Raw genomic sequence first — 16,076 nt, 5'->3', positions numbered from 1 at the left:
GAATGAGTATCCAAGAAAGTGTAAAGCATAGCAGGTAGCCACATGAGCAAAGGGATTTATCCCACATTGATGTACAAGCCCAAGGGTGTGCCTCCTCGAGGCCACTTCAAGCAATGAATCATATCACTTGCACTAATCTCAAGTTTCTCTATGTGTCCAAGTTAATCTATCTAATTAGCTTGAGTGCAATCTAATTAGAACACACAGTCATCATCTCATGAGTTTACTTAGGTATCACCCACCTTAGATTAATCATGTTAATTGTGTTGTTATTAGAGTAGGATTAGCATCTCATTAGGAGGTTGATTATCTTTAGGAGAGCTTGATCAATGATGCTCAACATGGTATCAGAGCTTAGGTCTAGCTCTCTTAGTTTAGGCTTAGTTCATTAGCAAAGTAATCAAATGTTAGGTTTAGGTTAGGGAAAAAGGTATTTTCTTCTTCTACTCTATTTTTCTTGAGCTCAATTGTTTTCTCAATCTCAGTAGCATAGAGAAGAGAGGATGAGTTCTTCAGTTAGCTAATAGAGGCACTCTATCTATAGCTAGCAAGTTGGTGCATTCAAGGAATAACAAATTTCAAATTATAATGGCAAGGTCGCAAGAAGAATTAGCTTAAGAAGAGCACTAGTAGAAGAGAGAAGGCACTTGTACAAAGAAGATAATGAGAAGATAGTGGCTATAGGCGAAAGGAAAGAGTGACTATTGTCTAGCCCATCTACTCACAAGTATTACAAGCTATATCTGCAAAGAAATCAGGCGCACCGCAAAGGGACAAGTGCCGCTTCTGCAGAGAAGGAAAAGAGGGTAGCAGCAGCGCACACAACAAGCACAGATAAGCAACGTTCACATCTCTCAGGTCAAGATCAGATCAGGTAGCAGCACAGTAGAAAACGTGTAGCAAGGCAAAGCATAATCGGCTACAAGCGCATCAGCGTAAGTAGCGTTCACATCTCTTAGACGAAGGACCAGATCAAGTAGCAGCACAATAGGAAACGTGCAGCAAGGCAAAGCATAATCGGCTACAATAGCGTAAGTAGCGTTCACATCTCGTAGACGAAGGAGCAGATCAAGTAGCAGCACAGTAGAAAACGTGCAGCAAGGCAAAGCATAATCGGCTACAACAAGCGCATCAGCGTAAGTAGCGTTCACATCTCTTAGACGAAGGAGCAGATCAAGTAGCAGCGCAGTGTAGGAAACGTGCAGCAAGGCAAAGCGTAATCGGCTACAACAAGCATATCAGCATAGCCGCATCATCGCCAGCAAGCAGTCATACCGTCTCAACAGAAAGTTGTCGTTTGTTTAGCAGGTTATAGGACAGCAGCACAACAACATCTTACCCATCAGCAGAATAGCCCACGAGCGTAGTCTTGCAGGCTGCGAGCCCAAGTTGAAGAAGCTGGTCATCAATTGAAGCCCGCCAGCAGTATTAGATAAACTATATTTTTATTGTTTTTATATGGTGCAAAGGATTTTAAGCCTTATCCTCTCTTAAGGGTGTGTTCACACCAAAGGTTCTTTTCTTGCATAATTGGCTCATTCACATGGGTTTAACAAAAATCACCATAATGCGCTTCCATATGCGGATCTTCATCAACAACGAGATCACCAAGTACATCAAGAAAAAGGCAAGACCAAGTCCGCAACCAGAACAACGACATCATCAAGAAGAAGAAGAAAAGAGTGGAGTCAAGGTCACAACAACCAAGAAGCTATCATCTTCATCAATAAAAATTATTCATAAAAAAATTATAACTCTTGTAAAAGCGGCCAAAATGAGCACGCAATAAAAAATCCTCTCACTATCCATCTCTTAAACAAAAATTTATCAAGGGGGGGACCTCACTCCTAGAGATGACCTCTAGGCCTCAAAGATAGGTCAAGTCACCATCAAGGGGCGAAAGTGCTAAAGTAGCACATGAGCTAAAGTTGCTCACAACACATAAGGAAATGTAAAAAGTAAAAAATGAAATAATATTTTGTAACTGACATCCAACCACCTTGAGTAGACCAACATGTGGGGGGACCCCCCACATGCTTACAAAGTTTGGTCACCACCATCGGACCATGTTTGGGTTAGCAATTAGAGCCCAGTGCGGATTTTTCAAGTCTCTTGGTGCTTAAGAGGCCATAGAAAATCCAGGTCTTCCCCATACCATCATACCCACATGCTCCGATGGTGGGGACCAAACTTTGCGAGCATGTTGGGCCAGCCCCACATGCTTGCAAAGTTTGGTCACCCCATCGAAGCATGTTTGGGTTAGCAATTAGAGCCCAGTGTAGATTTTTCAAGTCTCTTGGTGCTTAAGAGGCCATGGAAAATCCTGGTCTTCCCCATACCATCATACCCAAACATGCTCCGATGGGGACCAAACTTTACGAGCATGTTGGGGGATCCACCCCCACATGCTTGCAAAGTTTGGTCACCATGGGAGCATGCTTGGGTTAGCAATTAGTATACCAATAAATCCAAAAAACAAAGTCTTCGTTATTTTTTTCTTTAAGATGTTCTAGTGAATTTAGTTTAATTGCAAATATAAGAGAACCATAAGTACTACCTATAGAGCCAACAGAATTGTCATGGTGACGACTTCAACTGTGCGCCACAACCATTCGACCAAACTCATTGTTGGCCACGTGTGATCCCATAATCTTGTAAAAAATCATCATGGAGTCGAAAACAGTGTTGGTCACCATCAGAGCATATTTGGGTTAGCAATTAGCGCCTAGTGTGGATTTTTCAAGTTTCTTAGTACTTAAGAGGCCATGGAAAATCCTGCTCTTTCCCATACCATTGTACTCAAACATGCTCCGATGGGGACCAAACTTTGCAACAAGCATTTGGAGTGAACCCACCCCCACATGCTTACAAAGTTTGGTCACCATGGAAGCATGTTTGGGTTAGCAATTAGAGCCCAGTGTGGATTTTGCAAGTCTCGGTGCTTAAGAGGCCATGGAAAATCCTGGACTTCCCCATACCATCGTACCTAAACATGCTTCGATGGGGACCAAACTTTGCAAGCATGTGGAGGGGAGACCCACCCCCATATGCTTGCAAAGTTTGGTCACCATGGGAGCATGTTTAGGTTAGCAATTAGCACCCAGTGTGGATTTTTCAAGTCTCTTGGTGCTTAAGAGGCCATGGAAAATCCCCCTCTTCCCCATACCATCATACCCAAACATGCTCTAATGGGGACCAAACTTTCAAAGCATATGGGGGAGATCCACCCGCACATGCTTGCAAAGTTTGGTCACCATCGGAGCATGTTTGGGTTAGCAATCAGCACCCAATGTAAATTTTTTTAAGTCTCTTGGTGTTTAAGAGGCCATGGAAAATCTTGGTCTTTCCCATACCATCGTACCCAAACATGCTCTGATGGGGACCAACTTTGCGAGCATGTTGGGGGTCCCACCTCCACATGTGCTTGCAAAGTTTGGTCACCATGGGAGCATGTTTGGGTTAGCAATTAGCACACCTATAAATCCATAAAACAAAGTCTTAGTTATTATTTTCTTTAAGATGTTCTAGTGAATTTAGTTTAAGAGAACCATAAGTACTACTTGTAGAGACAATAGAATTATTGTGAGACAACTTGAACTGTGCATCACAACCATACGATAAAGCCCATCGTTGGTCACGTGTGATCCCATAATCTCGTAAAAAATCATCATGGAGACAAAAATAGTGTTGCACAAAATGTGCATCATGTGAACGATCATCCCTGATATAGAAATGATACTCTCGAATAATGACATGGGCATCTGCATGTCGATAGCTAATGTGGACCATAATAGCAACTTGGTGAGGTGAGCAAGAGACATGATTAGGATATAAAAAATCAAATAAGTAATATAGCTCAAACACGAAACAAATATTATGAAATACAACCATTATCTGCTTCGAGAAGTAATACTCAGATTGTATTCCCTGAACAGGTGTGAAGGTGTAGTTCTCTGCAAAATCAACCACAAAGACGACCTCACCAATAGGAAACTCTGCCAGGCACACTCAGAACTGACGATCTTGCCACTTGGCACAATGATTATGCCGTATATAGGGATAGATTTACTCCCTAAATGTGACTGTGAAGTGACAACATGGTGTATGGTTGTCCACGAGCTGCAACTTCCTGGACTACCCACCACTCTGGAGCTGTTGTGTCACATACTCATAACGTTGCCATGGCACTATCTCTTGGTCACTTGCATCAAGATCTACCATCTGTAGATGTGCAAGTGAACCACATGATGTGCAGTTTCTCTCCACACAAGGCATCCTATGGATTTGGGCATCCTCCGTGCATGCACACAAAAGAGAGTGGATGAAATCATGAGGACTACGAGACAACTCTCTATATGCCCACTTCGAGAACGGAACACATCATAAAAAAGTTGGAACTCAACATGGTAGTGACAACAACATATGTCACGATGTCGTGAGTACCTCACAAACCAAGGCTTACATCCCTCAAATGACCTTTGTCCAATTTTAAGCTCTGGATATGATGCCACAAACTGAGAATACAACTCTGTTTGGGTCATTTCAAGAAAGCAAGCACCGTGCTCAATGAACACTCATCTTGTCCTTACGCAAAGCTTTCTTGAAAACTGGTGAGGTACTACAATTCTCCTCCCAAAAACTTTCTATCAAGGCTCTAGTGGTTTCATCTAGTAGACGGTCATGCCTAGCTACATGACCACTACTCATCCCCCACAAAGCACCAACCTCATTGGCATCTAAACTTTGCCGTCTAATAGACCCAACTCTAAGTGCGTGTGGTGCTGTGGAAAGGATGCGAGATGTGGCACTCACCTTACCCTTCATTTGGAAGCTACTTATGGTGGCTGCCACAATAGCCCGTTGAGCAATCCAAGCGTCCGCAGAGTTCCTCTTCTTGTTAACTATATAGGAATAACGAACACTTTATAGCACTGCTATGCCAGCTCTCCTCTCTCTTCGGCCTCCAATGTCAGAAAGCGCCCTACAATTGGCCATGTTGGGCAGATCGATCAAAGCATCAACATGCATGCCTGTGATAAAGGCGTGAGGTCTTTGAAATAGGAATGAAAGATTGCATGGGCACGACGATCCACTCGTGACTTTGATAGTTCTTTCCTATCCACACTATGAGCGCCCAAAGGAGGGGGGTGGGTTCTTGTGGAAGAGAAGGGGGCTCAGAAAGGGTGGGTTCTTGTGGAAGAGAAGGGGGCTCAGGAAGGGCGGGTTCATGTGGAAGAGAAGGGGGCTCTGGAAGGGCGGGTTCATGTGGATTATCTTAACTAAGAGGTAGTGGGGGGGAAGAGGGCGGAGGGAGAGGAAGTGGAAGAGGAGGAGCAAGGCTTGGATCATCGCCAATGGAAGGTGTTTCTCATTGACGTGCTCTCCACTCTCTTTCTCTCATGAGCTGCCCTTTTTCTCTCCTCCTCTTGAACTTGGTAGACGGGGGAAAGTCTAGTCCTATCACATTTTCGACTCCTACGACTTTGAGAACCCATTCTCAAAGAAAGCTGAGAGAGAAAAAAAATATGAAAGCTCAATGATGGGATGGTACTAGAGATAAGTGTGGGATAGTACTAGAGATGTGTGATTATATAGGAAAAATAGGCTATCCACCTCAAATCTCATTGGATACCCTATCTAAGATTGATTGCTTAATTAAGATAAACATAAAGAATTAAAGATAAACTATTATCCACTTAAAAATTAATATTATTAATAATATTTATTATCAAGTCTAAATATTTATCATTACTAAATATATAAATTTATCTTTTGTTTTATAATTATATAATTATATTTTCTTTTATAATATTATTTTTTTAAATTTTATTCAAAGGTTTATCCTAAACATAAAATATCTTCAAGAAATATTAAAATTAAGAAATTAATTTTTTAATTAAATAACATGAACTTTGAATATAATATTATTTATCTAATTCTAAAATATAATCCTTTAAAATTAGTAATTTTAAATTATTTTATATTAAATAGTTATATTTATTTTATTATTTAAAATTTTATTTTATTTCTCATTTTTTAAAATACTAAAAATATACTAAATTAACTTTTTCAAAAATATGTTTTTGAAAAAAATGGGAAGGTGGGAAGGAGATGCCATGTGTCACATGTGTGCATGACACATGTGCTCAAATGGTGTTATTTGCATTAACACCTTGAACATCAGCTTTGGCTTTATTAGTGGATTTTCAGCTCGTATGAAGAAGCCTTCATACTTTGCACCAGACAATGACTCTAAAATAGTATCATCAGTAAATGCTTCAATATTGTCTTGGGGGAGAGTATGTCATACCTTCTAAGTTTTCCATGGGGGAGACAGGTCAGGTGCCGGTACCTCCTTAGGGGCAAGAGGGTTAGTGGGAAATTCTATATGTTGAGAAGGGAGAGTAGAAAAAATGCAATCTGCTTTACTTATTCCACATTCCATTTATATGTATACTCATCCCATCACATCATTTTCCATCTCATCACTTCAGATTCCTTCACATCACATATCATATATTCACATCCATCCACATCCACATCCACATTCACATCCATACATCCACATCTACATGCATACATTCATATCTACATGCATACATCCACAACTCCATGCATACATCCACATCCACATTTACATTCACATCCATACATCTACATCTACATGCATACATCCACCTCCACATTCACATCCACATCTATACATCTACATCCACATGCATACATCCACAACTCCATTCACATCCACATTTATACATCTACATCCATACATCCACATCTCCATTCACATCCCCATCTATACATCTACATCTACATGCATACATCCACATCTCCATTCACATCCACATCTATACATCTACATGCATACATCCACATCTCCATTCACATCCACATCTATACATCTACATCTACATGCATACATCCACATCTCCATTCACCTCCACATCTATACATCTACATGCATACATCCACATCTCCATTCACATCCCCATCTATACATCTACATGCATACATCCCCATCTATACATCTATACATCTACATGCATACATTCACATCTCCATTCACATCCCCATCTATACATCTACATCTACATGCATACATCCACATCTCCATTCACATCCACATCTATACATCTACATCTACATGCATACATCCACATCTCCATTCACCTCCACATCTATACATCTACATGCATACATCCACATCTCCATTCACATCCCCATCTATACATCTACATGCATACATCCACATCTCCATTCACATCCATATCTATACATCTACATCTACATGCATACATCCACATCTCCATTCACATCCATATCTATACATCTACATCTACATGCATACCTCCACACCTCCATGATTACAATAAAATTCTTTTAATTAATCTAGGATGATAATTCTTAGAATATGGTAGGAAGTCCTCTTTTCATGCTTTGAATGAAATTATTTTATGTGTAAATTTTTATAAAATTTTGCCATAGCTTCGCTACTATAACTGATAAATCTCAATTATTTTAAAGATAAGACTTATCTTTAAGGAAATGATTAGAATGATCCCTAATTGGATCATTAACCCTTAATGGATTAAATAAAAATAATCATAAACTAAAAGCATAGATAAAAAAACTATTAATTTATTCTCAAGCATAGATTAATCTTGGATTAAGAAAAAGCTTTATGAAAAGCTTCATTTGGATTGAGAATGGGTCATGAGTATGTCCATTTCTTAAGTGAGAGAGAGAGAAAAACCATTAGAATTAAACATAAATGGAAATTTATGTAATTCTTTACTATCATTAATTAATTAACTTCAATAGCATTTCAAAAATCATACCAATTAAGCTTCTCAAGCTTGAGACGGGTTGAGAAGAGAGAATCATTGAGAAATGATAGAAAAGATCAAAATTCACTATACTTATCTTATAATTTGCTTGATTCTTTGTTCACGGTAGAGGCCCCCAACTAATCAATTGGTTTAGTATGTTGATGGAGCCACCAATGGGGATTGAAGAAAGAGAGAAGTGTAAAAAACTAGTGAATTATTAAAGAATTCACAGTTCTTGGCTTAGGTGGAGTAGAGTAACAAAGCATAAGACACTATATTTTTTTCAACAAGGGAAGGCTTCTATTTATAGGAAAAATTGAGCTCCTAACCAAACAAACTGATTCTAGAATTTTCCAAGTCAGTTTGGTTGAATTTGGACTAGATTTGGACCTAGTTTGGTTACTTTTTGATTCGATTTGGTTCCATTTTGATTTGGTTTGGTTCAAGAGAGAGGAGAGATAAAAATATCACATTATTTTTGAGTTTAAAACTCATTCAAGCATGTGAAATATATACCTCCTTTAAAGAACTCCCCTTCCATACATACGTGTCAAAATTTTATTGCTCATAGTTTTTTTACTAATAAACCTTGTACATTTTCAACTCTTCATCTTATGTGAAATATGCACCTTCTTTAAAGAACTCCCCTTCCTTACATATGTGTCAAAATTTTATTGCTCAGAGTTTTTTTTACTAATAAACCTTGTACATTTTCAACTCTTCATCTTATGTGAAATATGCACCTTCTTTAAAGAACTCCCCTTCCTTACATATGTGTCAAAATTTTATTGCTCATAGTTTTTTACTAATAAACCTTGTACATTTTCAACTCTTCATCTTATGTGAGCATTTACTCATTTTTGGGTATCTTCTTTTACAAATTGGATTTATCTCCTCTCTACACATGGATTGATGCTATTGGCCCATAGGAACCTTAATTGGACCATAATCCAAAAATTTCTGAAAATCTAGACCCTTAGACTAAGGTCCTTTATACCCATTTCCTATTAATTCCAATTGCACATTGGAAACTTCTTTTTGAATTTCTGTTTCAGGGGAACTTATTTTAATAAGATGAGATATTTTTCTATCCAAAAATATTCAAAATCTGAATATTCTCTCTCTAGAATATTTTCTCTCTCTAGGTTAAAACAGCCACAAACAAGATCTCTTATATCTCAGAAAAGGAATTGATTACAGGGGAATATGCTAGACATCAAAAAGGGGTTGGGGGAGGAATCTTACAGTATCGCTAGCATCACAATGAAGTTGAGACTTGGGAGTGGCTCAAACGCGAGGGAGTGGTCACGATGCGGATATTTGATGAGCTTAGGGAAACTTAGTGAGAGTAGTTGAATTTGAATTTTAATTATCACCCAAGTGTCTCAATTCTTATGTTGTTTTTCTTGTGGCTAACTTTTTTACATTGTTTCAATATTTAACGCAAGAAGACAATGTTGAAAGTGGCCGTGATGATGAAGGTGGTGGTGCACGTGGTGAAGATGCAAGGCGAGGAGAATCTTGATGAAGATGAAGATGATAAGTTAATTTAATTAGTTTTCTTAATCATCTTCATCTTCTATCATTTTTGGACTTGATCAACTTATGTAATTTGCAATATAATAGTATTGTTGTAATGCCCACGACAATGTATTACAATTATTTTTTAATGTATTTGTATGTACTATATGTTTTAAGTGATTAGGTGTTTTTAAAAATGTGATTAATTAGGATTTAAATAATGTGGTTAAAAAACAGAGAAAGAATGGGAGAGAGATGTGGGGACATCTCTCTTCCATTCTATCTCCCCCTTTTTTTACAAATAGTCTCTGGCTATACTACACGCGGCTATAGGCAAAGCTATATACGTGGTTATATGCACGACTATAGCTGAGCACCCCTAGCCACGTGGATAGTCACACCTATAGCCACCAGGGATTTCATTAACGTCTTCACAATTTCGTGATCACGTTAACAAAACCTATTGTTAACATATTAAAACTTGTGATCACATTGTATATTCACATGACCTGAGAAATGACCTGCCGGAACCCACTATTCCAGTAACACCTCCGGGCTTCTATCATTCCCGGCGGGCCCGCCGGGATACAGAGTTTTCCCGGCGGGCCCGCCGGGAATGATAGAAGCCCGGCGGGCCCGCCGGAAAAACAAAAACACCGGCGGGGTATTATTCTGTATATAAACACTGCCCGACACCCATCGTACAACTTTTGGGAAGATAGTCCTTGTTTTGGGGGCGTGATATCTCTCCTCAAAGTACTTGTAGAGCTCTCGAGTTGCTAGAAGTGTCCTCTTGGGAAGAATGTCCTTATTTTAGGGGCTGTCGTCTTTCCTTGTAGGCACTCCTAAGGCTATTGGGCCACTCGTCCTTAGTTGAACTGGGGACAGGGTGTGGTTCGTAGCTAATACTTGCGGAGATTTAGGGACAAATTTGGAGTCATTCAGCTTTGCATTTGAGCCACGTACGTAATCTACCTCATTCTGCTTTATGAATGGTTTGATGGAGCCAAGAGTCCTGCTTAGGGGCTTGTATTGGTTCTTGATACTTGATATAGTTTAGAGTAGACAAGGGTCTATTGTCCTATACTAGAGTATTGGGCAAGCATAGATCTTTGATTTTTTTTTGTGAATGTTAGAGAAGGTCTATTGTCCTATACTAGAGTATTGGGCAAGCATAGATCTTTGATTGTGTAAAGTATCCTTAATTGGGTACAAAAGGCATCCTTCATTGGGGGTGCAATGTGCATGATAGTTTCGAAGTAGTTTTGTAGTAAGACCTTGCAAGATAGTTTGAAATAGTTTTGTGTTATGTGATGATCTTTTGTATTTGTCAAGATAGTTTCGAAGTACTTTGTCTGCAGATGTATGTTTTGTTATACGTGAGTGATTTGTTATTTTTTCATTTGTGTATTCATTGTTATATGCTTGGTTGAATAGGTTATTTGTTGAGATGGAGGACAATGTTGGATCCAGTGATACCTCCAATAGAGTCCAAATTTCAAATAGCAGGAAAAAAAAGGCACCTGGGATAGAGTGGCAATATGCAATTAACGTTGGTGATCGATTCATAGATTGGGAGTGTAAGCTATGCCATGCAGTAAAATCAGGTGGGGCGCCTCGACTAAGAGAACACTTTTTAGGCGGACCGAAGAAAAAGTCATGTACCCACCCCTCTGCACCTATAGTGGCCAAACGCATAAGAGAAGAAATTCAAAAGAAAGATTCAAGAAAACATGACACTCCTACCGTTAATGTATCAAGGCAGCAAGAACACTGTTGTTCTAATAATCAAAATCCCGCTACATCGCCTACTTGTACCCCGAACAGCAATATGCAGCCAGAAAGTAATCTACCCAGTGCATCTTCTTGCAAGCAAAACTTTGACGTAGGAAATATACCCATGCGTCAAACTTCATTGCAAGAAAGCCTACGTCAAGGTCGACTCGATGATGCACAACTCGTCCTTGCTGAAGCGATTTACTTTTCTGGGAGTGCTATGGTGATGGTGGACAGTGAGCATTGGAAGAGAGCATGGAAGAAAATTGGTGAGTTTGGACCAGGGTTTTCACCGCCTACGTACCATGCTATGCGAAATGATCTATTAGAGAAATGTTATGCGCAGGTAAAAGAACGTGTACAAAGAATAATTCTTAGCAATATAGAGCTTTCTGGATGTAGTATAGTAAGTGATGGATGGTCTAATGTGCAAAGAAAACCATTAATTAATGTAATGGTTATTTCACCTAGAGGTGAGACTTTCATCCGTGCCGTGGATTCAGCTGGTTCAATCAAAACTGGGGCTTACATTGCTCAAGTCATTAGTTCTGTGATAGAGGAAGTGGGTGCCAAAAATGTAGTCCAAGTCGTCATGGACAATGCAAAAAATTGTAAAAATGCATCCAGAATCCTACAGCGACAATATCCACATATTTTTCCGGTAGGCTGTAATACTCATAGTTTGAATCTTGTATTAAAAGATTGGTATAAATCTGATGATACCAAATGGTTTGCCTCAATCGTCGACACTGCTCGCCAGCTTGTGAAATTCATGCTCAAGAGACAGAGAGTTTTGGATATGTTTCGACCTCGCATGTCAGTTATGTTAAAGCTTCCAGCGGAGACTAGGTTTTACACTCACTTTTACACTTTTGAGTCTCTTCTTAGAAATAAAGATGCAGTTTGTGAAACATTTACATGCATGGCATTTCATGACTGGGAGAACACTCAACTTGAAAAAGTGAAAGAGAAAATCAAAGTCTTGAAGGGAGCGCTTACGAGAAGAAGTTGGTGGAACAGTGTGATGGATGCATACCATGTAATGATGCCTGTTATGTATGCTGTACGAAGCCTTGATCAAAGAGCGCCTAATCTCGGAAAAGCATGGATGCAATGGTGGACTGTCCAGCGGAGTTTGGAGTGTCCTGAGAAATTAGAGCATTCAGTGGTGGAAAAGCAATGGCGTGTACCATTCTCCAGTAGACAAAGAAAAGTTCTGTTGAAGTACTTTCATGCTAGATGGATTGGAGCGCATTCACCACTGCACAGTGCTGCTTACATGTTAGATCCTGAATATTGGAATATGGATTTGATGTCCAACGTTGAGGTGGTGCAAGATTTTTATAAAGTGGTAAACACTTTCTATAATAATGATGATGATCGTGTACAGTGCATAAAGGAGATGACCTCATTTCGGTTGAAAGAGGGTTTATTTTCCAACTCCCTTGTTCAACAAATGGCTAAAGAGCAACCTGCATGGAAGTGGTGGATGATGAATGGTGGTGAGCATTATGCTTTATTGCGCAACCTTGCGATGAAGGTTCTAAGTCAGTGCTCTTCAAACTCAGGCTCAGAACGAAACTGGAGCATGTATAAATATATTCATAGTACTATTCGCAATCGACTTCTTGCAGATCGAGCAGATAAACTTGTTTACATGTACTGCAATGAAAAGATCTTGCGAGACATCGAAAGCGAAGAGTATGAAGAAGATATGCCCAGATGGATGTACAATTGTGAAGATGTAGTAGACGAGAACTTTGATGTTGGACGTACGTTGTGCACCACCCTTGAGATAGAAGACAATTTAGACATTGACTTAGATGAGCTTAATTTAGCAGACGAGAGAGTAAACGGTGAAAGAATTTTGGAGCAAGATACTGACATAGAGGAAGAAGTCACTTCATTAATTTAATAAAAAGTACTTGTACAAATGATCATATTTGGAGAAATTATCAATACAAAAGTAGAATTTGTTTTTCTTAGCTCTCATCTTGAAATAAATTGCGAATTGCACTAGGAGTTGCATCTAAAGGTCCTGGTGGTTTATATTCGCTAGCCATGCCGAACACTGTATAAATACCTTGATTTATTGGGACATTGCACAATGCACATGTGGAAGTATTTTGCATTTGTCTCACTAAACATATTAAGTGGTAGTAGTGTCCACATGGTAGTATATACTGGCCGCTCCACCCATCGAATACTTTGTAACATATAGGACATTGGGGGGTGGAGGAACTTGTAGCCTCAGCAGAAACTCCCACAAGATCAGGATGTATCAAAAAATGAGAGATGTGGTTTCCTTGGCGCACAGGAGCAATACGTGAAGAGATGCTCTGCACATCTTGGGGCTGATCTTTGTTAGCTGCTCTTGAATCCCTCTATTGGCCGGGGGAGGAGTTGTCGCTTGAGTTAATCGGTCAGCTTCTTTCTCCTTCTCTGCTAGCTGTGCCCCTAAGCTTTCTTTGACCTGGTTTAACTCCAGTCCGGCGCCCTCCACCATGAGAGCAAGTTCTTCTCTTGTGAATGTCACTGTCTCTTCACATATGTCGTGGGTGTTGACAGTGGCCTCTCTGGAGGCGAAGTCCACTGGAGTTTCCAGGATGAAGTGAGCATATAGCATTTTATCAAAATAGAGTGGAGCGTCGGCGTTGTGGAGAGGACGACCGTACACCTCCAAGAAAATGCGCTCGGCATTAGTTTTGATATCATTGTGAGTGCAACGAGAAATCTTCCATCTTCCCTTCTTAATCTTGCCATCTGGACATGGCCATATTTCCTTTATCATCTCTGTGGTTACGCGTTTGTTTATGTCTTTCCATTGGGCATAAGTTGGATTTGTCCATTTCGATAACCTGCACGTTGTTCTTGTAGCTTCGCGGGCTGTCAGGCCATGTGCAAGGGCCTTCATTCGCTCGTATGCCTTCTTGGCTAACTCCTAATGCTCGTTCGCTTGCGCCTGCTCCATATCTGCATGAACGTAAACGACTTTAGGATTTTAATGAACTGTAAAGATAAATTGACCATTACTCTCAAAATCTTGAAGTCAAACACAACGAGAGGAGATATGTATTGCAAAGACTCGATGAGAAATATCCACTTGACTCCAAAAACACTTCAAACAATGCTCGCACATCAAATTTTGAAGAGAAAACATAAACTTAAACACCACAAGAGGAGAGAGATATTGCAAAGACTCAATGAGAAGAGAAACAAAATTTTGAAACATTGGACACATCAAATTTTGAAGAGAGAAACAAAATTTTGAAACATTGGACACATCAAATTTTCAAATTCCTGAAACTTCATCTCTTGATACTGTATCATTACAAAGTTGGGGTAAATGCCACCGATAGCTCTACAAGAGGACGTTGTGCCCTCGTAGGGTCAGTATTTAGTGATCTAAAAAATTCAACTACTTGCAAAATTGATTTTCGCTCATCGCGATTAGGCAGAAACATCCAATTTTTGACTCTATGAATAATAGTATCCATGGTAACTTTGTCATGGGAACTATTATCCATCCACAACTCTTGCACTTTCTTCCAAAAGTCATATAAAGTTTGTAATAAATATCCCAAGGCAAAAACATCAGATGCAGGAGTGTATGCATCTGCCAAAAATGGATCATAAAGCTCTGGGGCTATCCACGGCCGTTTATTTTGCTCTCTGTCTGCGTAGGAGACTGCCTGTGCCACCTTCTCCGGGTTCTTGTCTGCTTCAAAAACAAAATTGAGAGACACCCGTTTTTTGGGCGCTCTCAGCAGCAACCCCCAATCGATGCGTGGCTTTAGCTCTTTTGTATAATCCAACACTACATTAAAAGGATGTAGGTCGGTATGTACAATACCTGCCGTATGTGCTGCCGCTACACCTTCCACCAGGGCATGCATAATATGTGGCATATTTATTACTACCTCTTTTATTTTTGAAAGTTCTAGATGACCTAAAGGGATATTATCAGGCGGGGGTTGTCTCCATCCTCGATCCAAACGAAAAATGGCTCTGGTGAACTCAATGAATCTGAAGGGAACCTTCAGAAGAGTATCACCAAGAGCGCCGCCATTATAGTACGGGAAAATTGTGATCCAAGGAGCCTCTTTTGTAAAGGCAATGCATCGGACAATCGATGGATGTAGCACTTGCATACCCTGCTCTGCCTGGAAGCTCTCGAACTTCGCGCTGCCTTCTCCTTTGTAGTGCTTTCCGCAAAAAGTGATGTGCTCCGGTAAAAATGATATACCTTTAATTGCATACTCTTTTACTGTTCCAAACACACCGGATCCTATTGTTCGTCCTTCGTGAAGAGCTTCGTGCGGGATGCCAATAAGATGTGTGCACATAGAATTGTAGATGGTACGATTAATGACACCTGTACCACTTGCATCTGCCTGACTGGACGTTGCAGCGACGTCCTGGGCAATTCGCACTCTTTTGGGGAGGAACTGCATCCAACGCCTTCATGCGCTTGCTCTTGGCTCTCTGCTCGCTCCATACAACGTCCCATAACTGTAGACGTTGCATGTTGGCTTCAGGCGGGGCAGCATCTCTAAGATCACTGCATGCTACTCGCATGCTCCCCAAAATGGTTCGTTTTATGTGCTGATGGTTGAAATCTGCTATCTTCTGTCTATCTAGCAGCTCAGCGTTGCCTCCCGCTTCGAAGCCGACGCTGTGCATTTTTCCATATTTGGTCTATGAGATCTCGCATGAGTATCTCAGACTCGTTGATCTTTTTGACGACATCATCAGTACATTGTGATACCGTGATGACCGCTTCAACGCGAATTGCTCGCAGAACAATTTTGCGCTCTTCGGGAGAAAGCATGTTGATCGTCTTCGTAAATCTAGCAAATATCACTAAACACAAAAAAACAGAATATCAAACATTACTGAAATAAAAACGTGAGAGAACAGCAACAAGTATATCAATATCGTCAATGTTCA

The sequence above is a fragment of the Cibotium barometz genome, chromosome 9 (genome assembly GCF_041138505.1).
Source record: "Cibotium barometz isolate CiBa-2024 chromosome 9, ASM4113850v1, whole genome shotgun sequence".
Classification (NCBI taxonomy): Eukaryota; Viridiplantae; Streptophyta; class Polypodiopsida; order Cyatheales; family Cibotiaceae; genus Cibotium; species Cibotium barometz.
Note: the sequence above shows the minus strand (reverse complement) of the source record.